The sequence below is a fragment of the Dasypus novemcinctus genome, chromosome 3 (assembly GCF_030445035.2).
Source record: "Dasypus novemcinctus isolate mDasNov1 chromosome 3, mDasNov1.1.hap2, whole genome shotgun sequence".
Lineage (NCBI taxonomy): Eukaryota > Metazoa > Chordata > Mammalia > Cingulata > Dasypodidae > Dasypus > Dasypus novemcinctus.
The window spans coordinates 152,872,170-152,894,429 of NC_080675.1; the positions used below are offsets into that span (position 1 = coordinate 152,872,170).

Genomic DNA, 22,260 nt, shown 5'->3' on the forward strand with positions numbered 1-22,260 from the left:
TTCCTGAAGTGTCTGGGCCATTAGTAGTCTTGCTGGATTGGGTTTTTTGCAGTTTTCCATTGACTTTAATCACAGGGTATGGTAGTACTAAGTGATACCCTAAGGAATTTCCTGTATTCCAGCAAACGCTTCTTTACCTTCATTATATAAGAGCAGTCCTCTTTCCCCTTGATAATCAAGATCAATCACCCAGCCAGTACAGAAATTACCTTTTTGCCTATTGATTCAGAGGCATGAGGAGCCCAAAGTGGCCAGGTGCAGTCTTAACTTCCAGTGCAGTGGAATCATTCTTGTGTCTCCTTTTTGAACTGAGCCCCGTAGACCAGCAGAGCTTAAAGTTGCAGAGATAGGAAGCAAAATTTTTTCTAGTGGATCACTTGGGGTAATAGTGAGTGGTGCCACTCCCATTTCTACTCCTTGATTCCTTGACCTGTGAATTCTGGCTATGGGAGAAAGCACCATAGAATGGATGCTGATTTAGAGCATACACAGCCTCCTGGAGAACATTACCCCAGGCCTGCAAGGTATTACCAATAGTTGGGCCATAATTAGGCTTTCAAAGTCATTCCACTGATCTTTCAATTTAGCTCCTTCAGGATGATGGGGAACATGGTAAGACCAATGGATTCCATGAGCATGTGCCCATTGCTACACTTGATTTGCTGTGAAATGAGTTACTTGCTCAGAAGCAAACCTGTGTGGAATACCATGATGGTGGATAAGGCATTCTGTAAGTCCATGAGTGATGGTAACTTTGGCAAAAGCATTGCATGACAGGAAGGAAAACCCATATCTGGAGTATATGTCTGGTCCACTAAGAACAAAATGCTACCCCTTCCATGATGGAAGTGTTCCCATGTAATCAATCTGCCATCAGGTAGTTAGCGATCACCTCAGGGAATGGTGCCATTTGGGGATGAGTATTGGTCTCTTCTGCTGGCAGACTGGTCTCTTCTGCTGGCAGTAGCTGTAGACAGGTCAGCCTTAATGAGTGGAAGTTTGTGTTGCCAAATCCATGCATAATCTCCATCCCTACCACCATGACCACTTTGTTCAAGGGCAATGACAAGAGCGGCTGGGGAAAAGGCCAATGGTATCCACAGAATGGACCATCTTATTCACTTGATTATTAAAATCCTCCTCTGCTGAAGTCAACCTCTGGTAAGCATTCACATGGGACACAAATATTTTCATGTTTTTCTCCAAGTCAGAAAAGTCTATCTACCTATCTTTCCCCCAGACTTCTTTGTCACTAGTTTTCCAATCTTGTTCCTTCCAAGTCCCTTACCATCCAGTCAAACCATGTGCTACAGTCCATGAATCAGCATACAAATGCACCTCTGGCCATTTTCCTTCCCAAGCAAAATGAACAACCAGATGCACTCCTCAGAGTTCTGCCCACAGGGAGGATTTCCCTTCACCACTTTCTTCCAGGGATGCCCCCAGAGAGAGGTTATCATGCTATAGCTATCTACTTTTGGGTGGTACCTGAATATTATTCAGAACTGTCTATTAATAAGGCCCTAGTTTTCTCTTCCTTGGTCACCTGATGACAGGGAACTCCCTATAAGGTCATAACTAGTTTGGGAAAGAGAAAGTAATGTAGCAGGAGTGGAGTCCATGGACATTTGGGTCACTTCCTTATGTAACCTACTTGTGCTTTCAGGACCTGCTAAAGATCTCATATACACCACTCCCATTTTATGGTGGAGTGCTGCTGTGCATGCCCAACTTTATGGCTTCATGGGTCAGAAAACATTTAGTTCATGATGAACACCTCAGATCTCCTGGTAACTTGGTGGCCCAGGGTTAAGTGTTTGGTCTCTACTAAGGCCCAGTAGTAGCCCAAAGGCTGTTTCTCAAAAAGGAAACTGGTTATCTGCAGAGTATGGCACGGCTTTTCTCCAAAATGCTAATATTCTACCCTGATTCTCCTGTAGGAACCTGCCAAAATCTCCAAACAGCATCTCTGCCACTAAAACTTTCAGCATCACTGGATCTGCTGGATCATATGACCCAGGTGGCAGAGCAGCTTGCACACCAGCCTGGACCTGTGTCACAGCCTCCTCTTGTTCCAGTTTTTACTCAAAACTAGCAGATTTTTGGGTCACTCAGTAAATGGGCTGGATTAGCATACCCAAATACATTGCCTCAAAAATCCAAAGAGGCCAATTAGGTATTGTGGCTCTTTTTTAATTGTAGGAGCCAGATGCAATAGCTTATCCTTTACCTAAGAAGAGATTTCTTTTTTTTCCCCCTCACATTTTATTCACACTTATTTTTAGCTTTTAATGTGCTCACAGAAAATTAGAACACCTTAAGCAGTTTAATAGCAATTTTTGTAAGCAAAGTTACATTCCATCTCCAAGTCAAATTGGTCAAAGTTTCTCCAGTATTTACAAAACATGACAGACAAGATTCTGCACAAAACCATTGCATCTAAAGAGTTTCTTTTTTCCTTTATTCTCAAAGACAACTAGAAAAGAAAGCAATCTCTGCTGAAATTAAAAACATACCACAGTATAAACAGTAGCCATTCAACTTAGCACAGCTTGGTTGAGTTTTAAATTTGTGTTTAAAAAGTCCAAGATGACTGCAGTTTTAAAAAAATGGGCAGGGTGGAAAGTTGCAAGATTCGTATGCTTCTGGATAGCAAGATTTGTTTTTGTACAATAGTCACAGTTAAAAACACCCCCAAATATGGACCACTTCAAAAATTTGCAGGTCTTCCTTGTGCAGGGGCCATGCTAACCTTCTCTTTTCATTCCAATTTTAGTATATGTGCTGCTGAAGCGAGCAAGGAAGGTATATCTTGACATGCCCCACACTATTGGACACCTAGAAATTTCAGTGAAGTAGAAGGTCCCTGAATTTTTGTTGGATTTATCTCCCACCCTCTGACATGCAAATGGATTACTAATACATCTATACTAGTGCTATTTCTTGCTTACTAGGTCCAATCAGCATGTCATCATTATAATGGGCCAGTGTGATGCCTTGTGGAGAGGGAAGGCAATTAAGGTCCCTGAGGACCAGATTATGGCATAGGGCTGGAGAGTTGATATACCACTGAGATAGGATAGTGAAGGTGTGTTTGCCAACCGAAAGCAAACTTTCTGGTGGTCTTACGTCACTGTAATAGGTGTTGCCCTGTATGTACAGTGGCAAGACCCTTTTTTCATTTCTTCCTCAGTGTCTACATCCTTTCTTTTTTTTTTCTAATTTTTAATTTTGTCTTCAGAAAAGTTTTAGATTTCAATAATTCACACATACAATATAGGGGACTCCCATATATCCAATATCAAACCCTTTTCCCCTTTCCTCAGCAATGACCTTTTTATGTGTTCATGTCACATTTGCTGCAGCTGATGTACAGATTTTGAAACATAGCTATCAAACATGGTTCCACTTTGGTGTACATTATGGTTTATATTTTAGACTGTACACATTTTTAAAAATTTTAGTTTCCTTATGTTTTACATTATGGTTTACATTTTACCTTATAGACTTTTATAAAATTTTGGTGTAAGTTAACATGTCCTATATTCATCATTGTGCACTTCCATTGCCCCCCAGTTGTCCTGCTTCCATTTATTCTATACCTTTCTCCCCCTCCCCTCAGAGCCCACAGTGGCAATCAACCTTCACTACCTGAGGGACTAGATTTACAGATATTTGCAACAATGCTGAGAGCTTGACATACTAGACTGACCTAACCGATTGGGAGCCCCCAATTCTCTCGAGAGATACAATTCTCCCGAGAGATACAATTCCCCCTCTTTGAGAATATCAGGTCTCCCCAGGATGTGGGAACACCTTCACACTCATTGGTCTCCACCTAATTGGTCTCCACCTAATGATATAACACACTCTGACAAAATGAGCACTTACACAATCCCTAGAAGCCTGCCACTGTACCAGATGCCCCACCCCTTAAGCATGTTAAACACGTAATCCTTCCTTATTATATTTTCTAAAGAGTTTTCTCAACATTATAGTTTCAACCATATACCTGACAGTCTCCCATTTCAACTGTTCCCCCATTACTCCCCCCAATTCCTTGGGCCATCTGACCCATCCTCCCAACCCTAGCCCCTCTCAAAGCCCCACCCAAAGGTATCCTTATGCCCCCATCTTATCCCCTCCCTGTACAAGTACTTACCTCCAGCTTATCATAGACTTCACCCATGTAGGCGTCAGCTTACAACCTTCCTCTCCCCCCCAAATTCTTTTAAGCCTATATTCTAGTCTCTAGCTCTCTGCGACAGCTTGGTTTGTTTGTTTCATATCAGAGAGGTCATGTAGTATTTCTCTTTCAGTGCCTGGCTTGTTTCACGCAACATAAAGTCCTCAAGATTCATTCATGTTATCACATGTGTTTGTGCTGTATTCCTTCTTGTAGCTGAGTAGTATTCCATTGTATGTATATACTACATTTTATTTATCCATTCATCTGTTGATGGGCATTTGGGTTGATTCCAACTTTTGGCAATAGTGAATAATGCTGCTGTGAACGCTGGTGTGTGTATATCAGTGTGTGTCCTTATTTTCAGTTCCTCTAGATATATACCCAGAAGTGGAATTGCTGCGTCATATGGCAAATCTATAGCTAACTTTTTGAGAAACCACCAAACTGTCCTCCAGAATGGATGGATCCTTCTGCATTCCCACCAGCAGTGGATGAGTGTTCCCATTCCTCCACATCCTCTCTAGAACTTGTAGTCTACTGTTTTTTTGATAGCTGCCAGTCTTGTGGGAGTAGGATGGTATCTCATTGTAGTTTTGATTTGCATTTCCCTGATAGCTAGAGATTTGGAGCATTTTTTTCATGTGCTTTTTAGCCATTTGTATTTCTTCTTTGGAGAAGCATCTGCTCAAATCTTTTTCCTATTTTTTAAATGGGTTGTTTTCCTTTTTATTTTTGAGAAATAGGAGTTCTTTATATATGCAGGATATAAGTCCCCTGTCAGGGAAGCAGATTTGGCTCAACTGATAGAGCATCCACCTACCATATGAGAGGTCCAGGGTTCAAAACCAGGGCCTCCTGACCCGTGTGGTGAGCTGGCCCATGCATAGTGCTGATGTGCACAAGGACTGCTGTGCCATGCAGGGGTGTCCCCATGTAGGAGGGCCCCATGTGCAAGGAGTGCACCCCACAAGGAGCCACCCATGTGAAAAAGTGCAGCCTGCCCAGGAGTGGCACTGCACACACAGAGAGCTGACTCAGCAAGATGACTCAACAAAAAGAGAAACAGATTCCTGGGGCCACTGACAAGAATGCAAGCGGACACAGAAGAACAAACAGCGAATGGACAGAGAGAGCAGACACCGGGGGGCGGGGGGAGGGAAGGGAGAGAAATAAACACTAATAAATAAAATCTTTAAAGGAAAAAAACAACTCTCTTATCAGATATATGGTTAGCAAATATTTTCTCCCATTGGCTAGGTTCTTTTCACTTTCTTGACAAACTCCTCTGAGGTGCAAAAGGCTTTACTTTTGAGGAAGTCCCATTTATCTATTTGTTCTTTTGCTATTCATGCTTTGGGTGCAAAGTTCATGAAGCCATTTCCTATTACAAGTTCCTTTAGATGCTTCCCTACATTGTTTTCCAAGGTCGTTATGGTCTTGGCTCTTACATTTAGGTCCTTGATTCATCTTGAGTTGATTTTTGTATAAGAGGTGAGAGTAATCCTCTTTCCTTCTTTTGCATATGGATATCCAATTCTCTAGGCACCATTTGTGAAAGAAGTGGACGTTTTCTCCCAGTTGAGTGGACTTGGTGGCCTTGTTGAATATCAGATGAGTGTATATATGAGGATCTATATCAGAACTCTCAAGTCAGTTCCATTGGTCAGTGTGTCTAACCTTGTGCCAATACCATGCTGTTTTCACTACTGTAGCTTTGTAGTATGTTTTGAAGTCATAGTGTGATTCCTCCAATTTCATTGTTCTTTTTCAATATGTCTTTGGCTATTTGGGGCCTCTTTCCTTTCCAAATAAATTTCATAGTTAGTTTTTCTAGTTCATTTAAAAATGCCGTGTTGATTTTTATTGGGATTGCATTGAATCTGTAGATTAGTTTTGGTAAGATAGACATCTTAATAATATTTAGTTGTCCTCTCCATGAACAGGGAATATTCTTCCATGTATTTAGGACTTCTTTGATTTCCTTGAACAGTGTTGTGTAGTTTTCTCTGTATAAGTCTTTTACATCTTTAGTTAAATTTATTCCCAAGTATTCGATTTTTAAATTTACTGTTGTAAATGGTATTTGTTTCTTGATTTCCTCCTCAGATTGCTCATTATAGGTGTACAGAAATGCTACTGATTTTTGTGCATAGATCTTAAAATCTGCAACTTTACTGAATTCATTTATAAGTTCTAGAAGCTTTGTTGTAGACTTCTCAGGGCTTTCTATGTATAGGATCATGTCATCTGCAAATAGTGAAATTTTGACTTCTTCCTTTCCTATTTGGATCCCTTTTATATCTGGGTCTTGCTTCAATGCTTGAGCAAGTACTTCTAACAGAATGTTAAATAAAGGGTGATAGTGGGCATCCTTGTCTTGTTCCTCATCTCAGAGGGAAAGATTTTAGGATTTCACCATTGTAAATGATGTTAGCTGTGGTTTTTTCATATATATCCTTTATCATGTTCAGAAAGTTTCCTATTCCTATCTTTTGCAGTGTTTTTATCAAGAAAAGGTGCTGTATTTTGTCCAATGCTTTTTCTGCATCTATAGATATGATCATGTGATTTTTTTTCCTTCAGTCTGTTTATGTGGTGTATTACATTAACTGATTTTCTTATGTTGAACCATCCTTGCATACCAGGAATGAAACCCACTTGGTCGTAATGTATGATTCATTTAATGTGTTGTTGAATATGATTAGCAAGTATTTTGTTGAGGATTTTCACATCTAAGTTCATTATAGAGATTGGTTTGTAATTTTCCTTTCTTGTGGTGTCTTTGTTTGGCTCTAGTATTAGTGTAATGTTGGCATCATAAAATGAGTTAGGCAATGTTCCTTCTATTTTGATTTTTTGGAAGAGTTTAAGCAAAACTGGTGTTATTTCTTTCTGGAGTGTTTGGAGTGTGAAGCCATCTAGCCCAGGACTCTTCTTAGTTGGGAGGTTTTTAATGACTGATTCTATCTCTTTACTTGTGATTGGTTTGTTGAGATCATCGATTTCTTCTTCCGTCAATGTAGGCTGCTTTTGTGTTTCTAGGAATTTGTCCATTTCTTCTAAATTGTCATTCTTGTTGAAATATAGTTTTTCAGAGTATCCTCTTATGATAGTCTTTATTTCAGTGGGGTCAGTGGTGATATCCCCCTTCTCATTTCTTATTTTGTGTATTTGCATCTTCTCTCTTTTTTCCTTTGTTATTCTAGCTAAGGGTTTGTCAATTTTATTGATCTTCGCAAAGATCCAGCTCTTCATTTTGTTTATTTTTTGAGCACTTTCTTATTTTCTATTTCATTTAGTTCTGCTCTGATCTTTGTTCTTTCTTTCTTCTTTCTCTGGGGTTAGTTTGTTGGGTTTTGTTTTACTAACTCCTCCATTTGTGCAGTTAGTTCTTCAATTTTAGCTCTTTCTTCTTTTTTAATGTATGACTTTATGGCTATGAATTTCCCTCTCAGTACAGCTTTTGCTGCATTCCATAAATGTTGATATGTTGTGTTATCATTTTCATTAGTTTTAAGGTAATTATTGATTTCTGTTGAAATTTCCTCATTGACCCACTGTTTTTCTAAGAGTGTGTTGTTTAATTTCCATGTGTTGGTGCCAAATCTGGGTCTCCGGCCCTTGCATATTTCCAGCTTCATTCCACTGTGTCAAAGAAATTCTTTTGTATGATTTTTATCTTTCTGAATTCATTGAAACTTTCTTCATGGCCTAGCATGTGGTCTATCTTGGAGAATGATCCATGTGCACTTAAGAGGAATGCATATCATGCTGTATTTGGGTGTAATGTTCTGTATATATCTATTAGGTCCAGAATACCTGATATATTGTTCAAAGTCTTTGTTTCTTTATTGATTCTCTTTTGAGATGTTCTGTCCAATGGTGATAGTGGTATGTTAAAGTCCCCAACTATAATTGTAGAGGCATCTATTCCTTCCCTTAGTTTCTCCAGTGTTTGCTTCACATATTTGGAGGTGCCCTTGTTAGGGGCATAAATGTTTTTTGATTGTGCTTTCTTCTTGAAAGATTAGCCCTTTCACTAATATGTAGTGTCCATCTTTGTCTCTTACATTTTCATTTAAAGTCTATTTTGTCTGATATTAATAAAGTTACTCCTGCCCTTTTTTGTTATTGTTTTCCTATAATATTTTTTCTAGCCATTCACTTTCAATCTCCTTGAATCCCTAAGTCTAAGATGTGTTTCTTGTAGACAGCATATAGGTGGGTCATATTTCCATATCTGATCCTCCAATCAGTGTCTCGTAACAGGTGAGTTTAATCCATTGATATTTAGTGTTATTACTTTCAAGGAATTACTTATATTAGCCATATTGTCTTTAGATTTGTGTTTGTCATATTTTGTTTGATTTTTTTTCCTCTTTTTGTCATTTTAGTTGTTATTACACTCTCCTCCAACTCTGTCTCTCCTGATTTTTTCTTTCCTCCAGCATAATTCCCTTTAGGGCAGGTTTCTTGTTGGCATACTCTCTTAGTTTCTGTTTATTTGTGAATATTTTAAACTCTCCATCATTTTTGAAAGCTAGCTTTGCTGGATAGAGTATTCTTGGTTGGAAAGTCTTTTCTTTTAGTAGACTATGTCATATCACTTCCTTCTTGCCTCCATGGTTTCAGATGAGAAATCAGCACTTAGTCTTATGGAGCCTCCCTTGTATGTAATGGTTCTCTTTTCTCTTGCTGCTTTTAGTATATTCTCTTTGTCCTGAGCATTGGATAATTTGACAAGTATATATCTTGGGGTAGGCCTGTTGGGATTTATGCTGTTTGGGGTGTGTTGTGCTTCCTAGATATATACATGCATTTCCCTCAATAGGTCTGGGAAGTTTTCAGCCATTATTTCCTCTAACACCCCTTCTGTCCCCTTTCCCTTCTCTTCTCCTTCTGGGATTCCTATAATGCATATGTTTGTGCATTCTGCATTGTCATTCAGGTCCCTAAGTCCCTGGTGGGTTTTTTCTATCTTTTTATCAATCAATTCTACTCTCTGTTTGATTTCAGATGTACTGTCTTCCACATCACTAATTTTTTCCTCTGCCTCTTCAAATCTGCTGTTATTTGCTGAGATTGTGTTTTTGATTTCTTCATTGTGCTGTTGGTCCCCATCATATCCATTATCTTTTGGGGTATGATTACAATTTCTTCTGTATGCTGTCCAAGTGTTTTCTTAATATGTTTAATTTCTTCCTTCGCTTCATTAAATTGGTCCATGATACATGTTTTGAGTGCTTTAATTAGCTGTTCAATGTTCCACTCCTCTTCCTGGTTTATGTTTTCCTGATTATTCGTATGGTCTGTATTTTTTTGTTGCTGTCTAGTCATCATTTTATCTTCTTGGGTTTATGCAGTTGATTAGCTTCTTCATCTCAGGGTTTAACTAGTTGTTGTTTTTGTGTATGTGTCACTTTGTTCTTCTTATTCTATTTCCTTATTGTTGGCTAAGCTCTCTTGAAGGAAAATATTAGGGACAGAGAAAGCAAAAGGGGTAAGAAAAGAAAAGTATAATAGTAGTGTACATAGTGAATGTTAGCAGAAGAACCATGTGAGATCTAGCAGAATGGATATTGAACTCATGTAAGCTGTGTAGAGTTATAACAGTAAAAAGGTGGAGTACCTATAGTGAGATAGTAAGCTGAATATGGGGAGGAATATATTATGAATTAAAAGGCCAGTGTGGTCAGGAGAGAGGAAAAGAGAGGAGAAAGGACAATAATATAAAGAGTGAGTAAAAGATAGAAATCAGAATAGAGGTATTGGAGATAAAAAGTCAGAAATATTGGGGGCTAAACAAAGAGAGGTGGAGTGTAAGAGAAACAATAAATGATGGAGGATAGAAAGGTGTAAGGAACAGGGATAACATTGTTAGCCAAAATCAGTACACCCAGAAAAGAGGAAATTGAGGATGAGGAAGCACAGCAAATAAGAAGTATTGTCTGCAGCACCTAATATAAAAAAAGAAAAAAGAAGAAGAAAGAAGGGGAGGGGGAAAGCAAGCAAGAAAAAGAGAAAGGAAAAAAAGAAAAAGAAGGGCCATGGGGGGATAAAGAGGAAGAAAAAACAAGAAAACAACCCAATAAAAAAGACCAGACAAGGACTCAAGCAAGGAATCCTCTTTGCAATTGAATAAACTGCTTAGGAGTCTGACCTTCTCCCTTTCTCCCTTCCTCACTTCTCTTTCTCTCAGGGCAGTAGGAGGGCTGTGTGAGGGCTCCCGTAGGAGATTCAAATGGGTCCCTGGTGAACCAACTCACCTCAGAAAGTAACGTCTCTTAATTTCTTGAGAGAGAGCACCCACCCCTTGCCAGGAACCTTAAATATGCTATTGGAAGCCTGCAAAGCAGAACCTACTGTCCCTCTCTCTGAGGTGTGCTACAGGGGGGCTAGTTAATTTTCTGACTCCACCTTCTCCCAAATCAAGTTTCCTATCCCAGGGCATTTAGGTAAATCGGGCTTTCTCAGCAGATTTGCCTCCTCTCTCTTCCTAGGCTCTTCCCAAGTCAGCTGATATGCTCCTCCAAACTCAATAAAAAGAGCGGGGGGGGGGGGGGGGAGGGGAGGCCACAGACAATGGAACCTGCTCTCCTTCAGCCCCTCTGCCCCTCCCACCTAAACCCTCCCACCTCCAGAATTAGTCCAAGACTAATTATATATATAATATATATAATTGCCCTAGGGCTAGGGCAATGCTGGATTTCCGGGAATGCTGGGCTTGGGAAACAGAGGCCCAGAAGAACGTGGACTTGGGGTACTTAGGTCTGTGAAATGTGGGTTGTGGGGGTTCGGGAAACACGGGCTTAGGGTTCACATGTTTGGGGAACACAGGGCTTGGGACGCTGCCACACCACCAGCAGTTCTCAAGAATGCTGCAGCCCTTAGCCCTGGGAGAAGGGATTTACCTTTCCAAGGCTTCTGAGTCCAGTGTTAGAAACCTGCAGTTTTACCTTGAGCAAGCACTAATTTTGTTGCAGTCTCTCCAGATCAATGGCTAGAAACCTCCTGCTTTGTAGGTGCCCAAAACAGCCCGCTCCTGCAGGATTTCATCACTACTCTGCCGGGAGAGGATTTCATCACTACTGTGCTGGGCACAATTACCTGGCCGAGTTGACACCATAGCCTAACCATCACAGCACCAAATCTGTACGTCAGAATTCTCCAGCAGGACACAACTGACAGGATAGATGGATGGGTGGATGGATGGATGGATGGATGGATAGATAAAATTCTGACATCCAAAAAGTAAAATATTAAAATGCAATAGAGCAAAATAGCTAGAGGATAGGTTGAAATGGCCTAGGAAAAGATCTTCTAGGCTTTAGAACACCAGAAGAAGGCTGGACACTTCTCAAAGGAGAGAGGGACAAAGGAGGGAAATCATGATTACTGAACTGTGAGTTGAACTAGCAGCTGCTGCTGCTGCACCATCCCCCACACTAAAGACACTTTAGAATTCTCGGGCCTCTGGGCCTGAGGCTACATACAAAGGGGGCTTCAGGGATCCACACCCCAGGAAAGAGGGTGGAGAAGGACACAGCCTAAGGCTGACTCAGCTCTGATCCACAAATCTGGTCTGCTGTGTCCCACCAGCCCTTCCAGGCCAGGTGGAACCACATCATTGTTTGCCCTGAGAGCCAGCACAGGACTGGAGAAATCCAGCCCTTGCAATCTCCCTCTCTTCTAGCCCGGACTGATTGTTGAGGACTCACCTCCCCAGGAAAGGGCAGAGAGAAGGGCACAACCTAAGGCTGACTCAGCTTTTGATTCAGCCTTTTGGTCTAACCCTGTCCCAGGAGTCCTTCCAGGCCAGGTGGGCTTGCACCATTGTTTGCCATGGGAGCTGGCAAGTGGCTAAAGATATACAACCCTGTCAATCTCCTTGTCTACTAACAGAGACTGATTATTGAGGACTCAGAGGGGAGTGGAAATATTTTCTAGCCAGGAAAAGGAAGGGGGCTGCTAGAGAAGGCTGGAGAGTTTGAATTACAAGTCTCTTAGCTTCCAGGCAGGAAGCTCTATCACATTCATTGGGTCTTTGTTGCAACAAATATACTCCAACCAGGCATTGAAATGAGAGCTGCCAAAGAACGCCATCTGCTGGCAGACCAAGGAAGTGCATGGGAGAAAATTAAAAATAAGAAGGGGAGATTTTTTTCTCCGCCTCTATAGCCTTCCTCCCCAAAGCCCTAAGAAGCAAGTCTACAACCAATTACTGGGTTCAGTGTTCAGTTCTGAACAACTAGCAGGGACATTCCTAACAATCCAGGTCAAGAAAGAAATTGAGCATCTGACTAAATGACATCCTAATCAGATGCCTAGACATCAGAAAAAAATTGCAAGGCATGCTAAGAAACTAGAAGACATGGTCCAAGAAAAGGAGTATATCAAAGCCCCAGAAGAGATGCAGGATTTGAGAGAACTAATCAGCAAGATGGACACAAATTTCCAAAATCAAATTAATGAGTTGAAAGACAATATGGTTAAAGAGATAAATGACATCAAGAAGACACTGAATGAATGCAAAGAAGAATTTGAAATCCTGAACTGAAAAGTAACAGAACTCATGGGAATGAAAGACACAATAAGTGAGATCAAAAAACATTAGAGGCATACAACAGCAGACTCAAAATGATAGAAGAAAGAATAAGTGATATAGGAGAAAGAAGAGCTGAAATTAAAGAGAGAAAAGAATGGAAAAAATTGAGCATGGGCTAGGAAAGTTGAGTGACAACATGAAATGCAACAACACACGTATCATGGGAGTTCCAAAAGGAGAAAAGAAGGCGAGAGGGGCAGAAAGAGTATTTTAGGTAATAATAGCTGAAAAGTTCCCAACTCTCATGAAAGAAATGAATTTACCAGTCCAAGAAATGCACCATACCAAACAGACCTACTCCAAGACCCATACTACTCAAATGTCAAATGTCAAAGACAAAGAGAATATTCTTAGAACAGCAAGGGAGAAGCAAACCATCACATAAAAGGGATGCCCAGTAAGACTTAGCACAGATTTTTCTTCAGAAACCATGGAGGCAAGAAGACAGTGGTATGATAGAATTATGATACTGAAAGGGAAAAACTGCCAGTGGAGAATTCTTTATCCAGCAAAATTTTCCTTCAAATATGAAGGCGAGTATAAAATATTCACAAACAAACAGAAACTAAGAAAGTTTGCAAAAAATAATCCACCTTTGCAGGAAATAGTAAAGGAAGCCTTAGAACCTGAAATAAAAAGACATGAGAGAGAGGCTTGGAGGAAAGTATAGAAGAAAGAATAGCAGAAAGGATATCCAAAAGAGTAAAAAGACAGGCAAAAATATGACATATGAAACCAAAGAATAAATGGTGGAAGTAAATAGTGCATTTACAGTAATATCATTGAATGTGAATAGATTAAACTCCTCAATCAAAAGATACAGGTTGACAGAATGGATTTTAAAATGTGAGCCATCCATATGCTGCTTACAAGAAACTCACCCTAGACCTAGGGATACAAAATGACTGAAAGTAAAAGGTTGGAAAAAATACTCTACACAAATAGTAACCAAAAAAGAGCATGGGTAGCTATAGTTTTAAGAGATACAGAAGGCCATTATATATTAATAAAAAGGCTAATCCACCAGGAAGATATAACTGTTATAAATATCTATGCACCTAACCAGGGTGCCCCAAAATTCATGAGACTAACTCTGGCAAAACTGAGGGGAGAAATAGACATCTCTACAAAAATTGTTGGAGACTTCAGTATCCCACTGCATTATTAGATAGCACAACTACACAAAAGAGCAACAAGGAAACAGAACTTGAACAATATGATAAACGATAAATTAGACCTAACAGACATATATAGAACACTGCATCCAAACTCAGTGGATTATATATTCTTCTCAAGTGCCCATGGATCTTTCTCCAGGATAGACCACATGTTAAGGCACAATGAAGCTCTCAATAAATATAAAACGATTGAAATTATATAAAGCACCTTCTCAGATCATAACGGAATGAAACCAGAAATCAATAATAGACAGGAAAAAAAAGTAAATTTGCAAATGTGTGGAGGAGGAACAACAACATACTCCTAAATAATTAGTGGGTCAAAGGAGAAATTGTAAGTGAAATCAGTAAATATATTGAGAGAAATGAGAATGAGAACACAAGTTATCAAAATGTATGGGATACAGTGAAGGCAGTTTGAGAGAGAAATTTATAGCCCTAAATGCCTATATTAAAAAAGAAGAAAGAGCTAAACTCAAAGACTTAACTGAGCACTAGAGAAACTAGAAAAAGAACAGCAGACCAATCCCAAAACAAGCAGAAGGAAAGAAATAATAAAGAATAGGACAGAAATAAATGAAATTGAGAACAGAAAAACAATAGAGAAAATCAACAAAACCAAAAGCTGGTTCTTTGAGAAGATCAATAAAATTGACAAACCCCTAGCTAAAGTAACAAAGGGAAAAAAGAGAGAAGATGCAAATACAATCACAAATGAAAGGGAGGAAGTTACAACTGACCCCACAGAAATAAAAAGAATCATAAGAGGATATTATGAGAAACTGTATGCCAACAAATTAGACAACCTGGATGAAATGGACAAATTCCTAGAAATGCACAACCAACCTACACTGACACTACAAGAAATGCAAGACCTTAACAAATGAATCATATTTAAAGTAATTGAATTCATCAACAAAAATCTCCCAGCAAAGAAAAGTCCAGGACACAGCTGCATTCTGTCAAGCATTTCAAAAAGAATAAGACCAATCCTGTTTAAACTCTTCCCAAAAATTAAAGAGGAGGAAAAATTACCCAATACATTTTATGAACCCAACATCACTATAATACCAAAGCCAGATAAAGATGCTGTAAGAAAAGAAAATTACAGACCAATGTCTTTAGTGAACATAGACACAAAAATTCTGAAGAAAATAGTTGCAAATCAAATCCAACAGCATATCACAACCAAGTGGGATTCATTCCTGGTATGCAAGACTGGTTCAGCATAAGCAAATCAATCGATGTAATATACCACATTAACAAATTGAAGGAAAAAAACCCACATGATGATCTTAATCAGTGCAGAAAAGGCATTTGACAAAATCCAGTATCCTTTTTTGATAAAAAGAATTCAAAAGATAGGAATAGAAGGAAAAATTCTCAATATGATAAAAAGCATATATGAAAAACCCACAGCCAACATTGTACTCAATGGGGAAAGATTGAAAGCTTTCCCCCTAAGATCAAGAAAAAGACAAGGATGCTTACTGTCACCATTGTTATTCAATATTGTACTAGAAGTTCTAGCTAGGGCAATTAGACAAGAAAAAAAATTAAAGGCATCCAAATAGGAAAAGAGGAAGTAAAACTCTCACTGTTTTGCAGATAACATGATCCTGTACTTTGAAAATTCTGAAGTATCCACAACAAAACTACTTGAGTTCAGCAAAGTGACAGGATACAAGATCGATATGCAAAAATCAGTAATGTTTTGTACACTAGTACTGAACAATCTGAGGAGGAAATCAGGGGGAAATTCCATTTACAAGAGCAACAAAAAGACTTAAATACCTAGGAATTAATTTAACCAAAGAAGTACAGAACTTATATGCAGAAAACTATAAAACAATGCTAAAAGAAAATTTAAATGACCTAAACAAATGGAGAGGTATTCTGTGTTCATGGACTGGAAGAATAAATATCGTGAAGATGTCAATCTTACACAAACTGATTTATAGATTCAATGCAATACCAATCAAAATCCCACCAGCTTACTTCACAGAGTTAGAAAAGGCAATTACCGAATTGATTTGGATGGGAAAATACACTTGAATAGCCAAAAGCATTCTAAAGAAGTAAAGCAACATGGGAGGAATTTCACTGCCTGACCTCAAACATATTACAAAGCTACAGTGGTCATCACAGTACTGGCACAAAGATAGATGCATCGATCAATGGAATAGAATTGAGAACCTAGAAATAAGCCGTCACCTATACAGTTAACTGGTTTTTGACAAACCTACCAAGTTATGTTACCAGGACAAAACAGTCTCTTTAACAAATGATGCTTGGAGAACTGGAAATCTATGACCAAAAGAATGAAAGAGGATCCCTATCTCACTCCCTATACAAGAATCAACTCAAAATGGGTCAAAGACCTAAATATAAAATCCCAGACCATAAAGCTACTAGAAGAAAACCTAGGGGAACATCTTAAAGATCTTGTGGTAAGTGGTGGTTTTTTGGACCTTACACCCAAAGCACACGGCAATAAAATAGAAAAATAGATGAATGGGACCTCCCTAAAATTAAACACTTTTGCACCTCACTGGACTTTGTCAAAAGGGTGAAAAGGCAGCGGACTCAATGGGAGAAAATATTTCAAAATCACAGCTCTGATAAGGTTTTAATATCCAGGATATATAAAGAGATATTACAACTCAGCAATGAAAAGATAAAGAACCCAATTAAAAAATGGGCAAAAGACTTGAGTAGACATTTGTCCAAAGAAGAAATACAAATGGCAAAAAAAGACATGAAGAAATGCTCAACATCACTAATGATTAGGGAAATGCAAATCAAAACTGCAATGAGATATTATTTCACACCTATCAGAATGGTCACTATTAAAAAGACAGAGGGGAAACGGACTTGGTCCAGTGGTTAGGGCGTCCGTCTACCACATGGGAGGTCCGCGGTTCAAACCCCCGGCCTCCTTGACCCGTGTGGAACTGGCCCATGCGCAGTGCTGATGCGCGCAAGGAGTGCCGTCCCACGCAGGGGTGTCCCCCGCGTAGGGGAGCCTCACGCGCAAGGAGTGCACCCCGTAAGGAGAATCGCCCAGTGTGAAAGAAAGTGCAGCCTGCCCAGGAATGGCACCGCCCACACTTCCTGTGCCGCTGACAACAACAGAAGCAGACAAAGAAACAAGATGCAGCAAATAGACACAGAGAACAGACAACCGGGGGGGGGCGGGGGGGGGAATGAATAAATAAATAAAAATCTTTTAAAAAATAAAAATAAAAAAAAATAAAAAGACATAGAACTACAAGTGTTGGAAAGGATGTGGAGAGATAGGAACACTTATTCACTATAGGTGGAAATACAGAATGGAACAACCACTGTAGAGGACTATTTGGCAGTTCCTAAAGAAGTTGAATATAGATTTGCCACATGACCCTGCAATATAACTACTGGGTATATACCCAGAAGAACTGAGAGCAGTGACACGAATAGACATCTACACACCAATGTTTGTAGTGGCATTTTCACAATTGCCAAAAGTTGGAAACAACCCAGATGTCCACAACTGATGAATGGATAAACAAACTGTGGTGTACTCACACAATGGAATATTATGCAGCTATAAGAAATGAAGTCATAAAACAGATGACAACATGGATGAAGCTGGAGGACATTATGTTGAGTGAAGCAAGCCAGATACAAAAGGACAAATACTGTGTGATTCTGTTACTATGAACCAAATATATTGTGTAACATTGTATGATTCAAAACAATTTTTTATGTACCCAGTACATTTTATAGAGAAATGGATGTTTTTATTCAACTATGTTTTCTTTTTCTTTTTAAATTGTTGATATTTTCAGTTATTAAATCAATAAAATAAAGTTAAAAAAATTTTTAATGCACTCTATATAGGCAGATATGGCTCAAGTGGTCGAGTGCAACTTCCCACATGGAAGGTCCCGGGTTCAGTCCCTGGTGCCTCCTAAAAGCAAAACAACTACAAGCAAACAAGCAAACAAAAAACAATTCAGGGGAATTGATGTGGCTCAGCGGTTGAGCGCCTTCCCCCATACAAGGCCTCAGATTCAATCTCTGGCCCTGGTATCTCAAAAACAAAAAAAACACACACAAAAAACAAAAAAAACAAGCAGTATATTTCGCTTTATTTACCTTTTACTTAAGTAAAACTATTAACATAATCCCCAGAAAATGAAATGTATTGTTTGGGTAAACAACTAATGATCATTTGTTGTTCACTTTTTTTGGTCAGCATTTTACTGCTCTGATGTAGTACAGTCATGATTTGGACAGGAAATAAATGTAACCTTTTCAAAACAATATAACGTTTTAAACCATATTTGAATTTCAGCTATTTTGATCTTAACAAATAATATTTCCAAGTGGCACCATAAAATTGTTAGCATATTTTTCCTCTAGACTCACAAATTCAAAGAAATTTTATTAAAACACTTAAAATTGTTGCTTAGAAATACAGAAGAAAGTTATATGTGGTTTATGTATATGTTTCTTATATACACGTATAGAGATAATTTAAGAGTTATCCCAACTACAAAAAATAGGGATCAAAATCCAGTTAATTTGAAGATAAGAAAAGAACAATATGAAGAGTATTGCTGATATAAGCACTGGCTAATGCTATTACTGCCTAACCGTAGATATGCTGAGCTGTTCTGCTATTATTCAGATGTCAGCATTTCTATTATGGACTTCTGTTGTAGTTGTAAGAATTTACTGTAATTTATGGTTGGGTAATAAAAGCATGCATTTGTTTTTGAACTTCAATTGAGAATGGTAACACAATAGGAAAAATATATAATGTAAGTTTTATATTTCCAGACATTATTTAGATTTTACTCACTTAAAAAAGTATATGTAACTATCTCTTATCTTTTAAAAGACTGGAAGCAGAGTAATTATTATATGTATCCATAGATATTTATAAATGTACCTTATGCATTTATGGTTTATGTCAGTTTTCCAAATAAATTACAGAAACCCACAGAACATACTTTGGTCATAGTGTGTCAAATCTGCATTATCCCTTTCTTCATTTATTCATTTCTTTCTCAGATTTTCTCTACTTTCTCCATTCACATATACATATACAATTTGGAAATAGCAAGCAATCAGGCCACAGCTCATATTCGAGTGTTTATTGGATTGCTTGTTTGTTCATAAACATTATTGAGCACCTTAATGTGCCAAGTGCTTTGAAACACATTATTTCATGGGTTGTACCCAAGATCCCTATTAGGTAGACATGAGGCTCCAAGTTCAATTTGTCTCAGGCCACAGGTCCCTTTCTTCTACTTACCACCTGCTTCCCAGGACTTCTTTTGGGAACACATATTCCAATAACTGCCCAAGAAAAAGTTGGTTGGTATTAGGGAATCTGTCATAATTTTTCTCCCACTGTTCTTTATTTCTGATTAAAAATCTTTTTTCCTGAAGAATTCCATTTATATTGAGGTTCAAATGACAGGTTAGCTATTGTCTTTTCCCAGAGATGTTTACATTTTAACTTTTCTGCAGAAAGGGAATTGAGAGGACAAGCTAAAGCCTATGACTCCAGCTATCTAGTTATTAGAAAGTTCTTTACCCAAATCTCATCAGATCTGCCATTTAATTTATTTAATCTAAGAAGTAGATTTTGCCAATTATGTCGTTATTTGTAAGATAAAAGGAATTTTCAGTTGCTTTATTGTTTGTCATTCTATTTTTAAATTACTTTTGAGATGATTTCCCTGTTCTAATGCAGTATAAAATGGCAGAAATTAACCCATGGAATGTTGTAATTCTGAAATAAATTGATTTTTTATTTAATTTTGTACTTTCAGAGATGAAGGGTAAGAAAGTATTTAAAAGAATTTTCAAAAATGTTATTTCTTTACTGGTAAAGGAGCTTGATCAAGGGTAATTTCTTTTATGACTTTTGTCTTACCTTTGCTTTTTGTACATAATATTGAAGGGTACCCACATGAATTCCTGAGGTCCTTGCTTGGTGCAGAGAATTAAAGTCCACACTGAGGTTGATCACATGAGGGAAACAGCTTTCATTCTTTTTCTTTTTTTAAAAGATGTATTTATTTCCCCCCCTTTCCCTCCTCCTGCCCAGCTGTTTTTGCTGTGTTGTCTTCTCTTCTTACTTTCTCTCCTCTAGGATTCACAGACCTCTGATGGGGAAAGAGGTTCCCTGTCAATTGAGCCACCTCAGTTCCTAGTTTCTGCTGCGCTTCACCTTGACTCTCCCCTTGTCTCTCTTTTGATGAGTCATCATCTTGCTGCGTGACTCACTTGAGCAGGACACTGGCTCACCACGCAGGCACTCATGCAGGCACTGGCTCACCACATAGGCACTTGTGTGGGCACTGGCTTGCTGAATGGGCACACTTCCTCTTCTCTTTCACCAGGAGTACCCCGGGATTGAACCCAGTTCCTTCCATATGGTAGGCAGAAGCTCTATCAGTTGAGTCACATCTGCTTCCTCAAAAGAGCTTTCTTAAACCAGTGGAGATCAGGAGGGCAAGTCTCAAATCTGCCTCCCTGAACAAAAAAGGCTAGGGTTTTTATTATTTTCAGACAAAGAGAGAGGTTAAGGGTAGGGACATTGGGATGTTAAGGGATATTAATTGATTTGTTTAATTGGAAGTGTGTAAGCATAGGCCGCAGAGGCTGGCTGGGATAATCCTCCAGTTACAGGTTACAAGCTGGTTCATAAATTGCTTAATTAACATCAATTAGGAACTGACAAAGTTTGGCTGGGGTAATGCGTAAGATTGTAAATAGCTAATTCACATAAGATAATGAGTAAGGGGATTTAAGCTAAGCATTTGTAAATCTTTAGACTAAACAGGCCATCAAGGGGCTGTTAGAAATTGAGTAAATCCAGCTCAGGCTTGGGTGATAAGATAAGGAAGAATACCTGTGGGGACTTGTTGCCAGTTATAACTGTGTATTCAGTTATAGTATAAAGATAACTTTCTGAATAAATCCTCTATATAATAATTCAGTGAGTATAGTTATTTCTTAATTCTCAAAACTCCATTTCATTTCTCCCTTTCTGTTTGTAAATTACTCAATTTCTTTTTTTCATAAAAAAATTTTATTAAAGTGTATCATTCATACATGAACATAATTAAACAATACATGGGTAGTAAAAATTGTGAAATTATAAAACAGACATGCAAAACATCATACAAAGTTCCCATACATCACCCCACCACCAATACCTTGCATTGTTATGAAACATTTGTTACAAATCATGAAAGAGGATCATCAAAGTATTACCAATAACTATAGTCCATATCTTACATTTGGTGTATTTTTCCCTCAACCCACCCTATTATTATTTTTGTTCATAAACCACACAATTTGTCTAAAGTGTACAACAAATGGCATTTGATATAATCACAGTTGTGCATTCATCATTTCAAGTAGTATTAGAGCACTTTCATTACTCAAAAAAACCATAAAAACAAAAAAACAAATCACTATCATACCCATATGTTAGTACTACTAATTACAAATCTTATGATGTGCTTTCACCCATTTACATTAATTAACAAACAACTTTTATACTAATTCTGCATAGATTAAACCTCAATTTTCCATTCCATCTAAACACATTCTATTCTCTGGTAACTTCTAGTCTAGCTATTAACTCCATGAGTTTGCTCATTATATTTAATTCATAATAGTGAAATCATACAATATTTGATCTTTCATATATTGCTTGCACTCAACATAATGTCCTCCAGGTTCATCCATGTTGTCATATGTTTTATATATTTATTAACTTGTCAGTTGATGGACACCTGGGTTGTATCCATCTTTTGGCAATTGTGAATAATCATGTTATGAACATCAGTGTTATAATGTCTCTTCATGTCACTACTCTCAGATCTTCTGGTATATTCCTAGTAGTGGTATTGCTCAGTCACATGGCAGATCTATATCTAACTTCCTTAGGAACCGCTAAACAGACTTCCAGTGGTTGTACCATTCTACATTCCCACCAACAATGAATAAACTTTCCTAAGCTCTCCACATCCTCTCCAACGCTTGTAGTTTTCTGTTTTGTTAATACTGGCCATTCTAGTAGATGTGAAATGATATACCACTGTAATTTTGATTTGCATTTCACTAATAGCCAGTGATGTTGAACATTTTTTCACTTTTTTTTTTTCAATTTGTATTTCTTCTTTAGAAAACTGTCTGTTCAGGTCTTTTGCCCATTTTTTGATTGGGTCATTTGTCTTTTCATTGTTGAGGTGTAGGGTTTCTTTATATGTCATTAA

At 38.3% G+C, this 22,260-nt stretch overlaps 1 protein-coding gene and 1 non-coding gene across 6 annotated transcripts in view; one reads left to right on the forward strand and one right to left on the reverse strand.

Moving 5' to 3' along the window:
• The window catches only part of NRG4 (neuregulin 4), a 254,219-nt gene that overhangs the window by 169,000 nt on the left and 62,959 nt on the right, over positions 1–22,260 (forward strand). The gene's annotated exons all lie outside the window — the stretch shown is intronic.
• Positions 2,695–2,800, reverse strand: LOC111766486 (U6 spliceosomal RNA). The gene has a single exon (XR_002798523.1). It is a non-coding gene; the product is annotated as a U6 spliceosomal RNA (small nuclear RNA).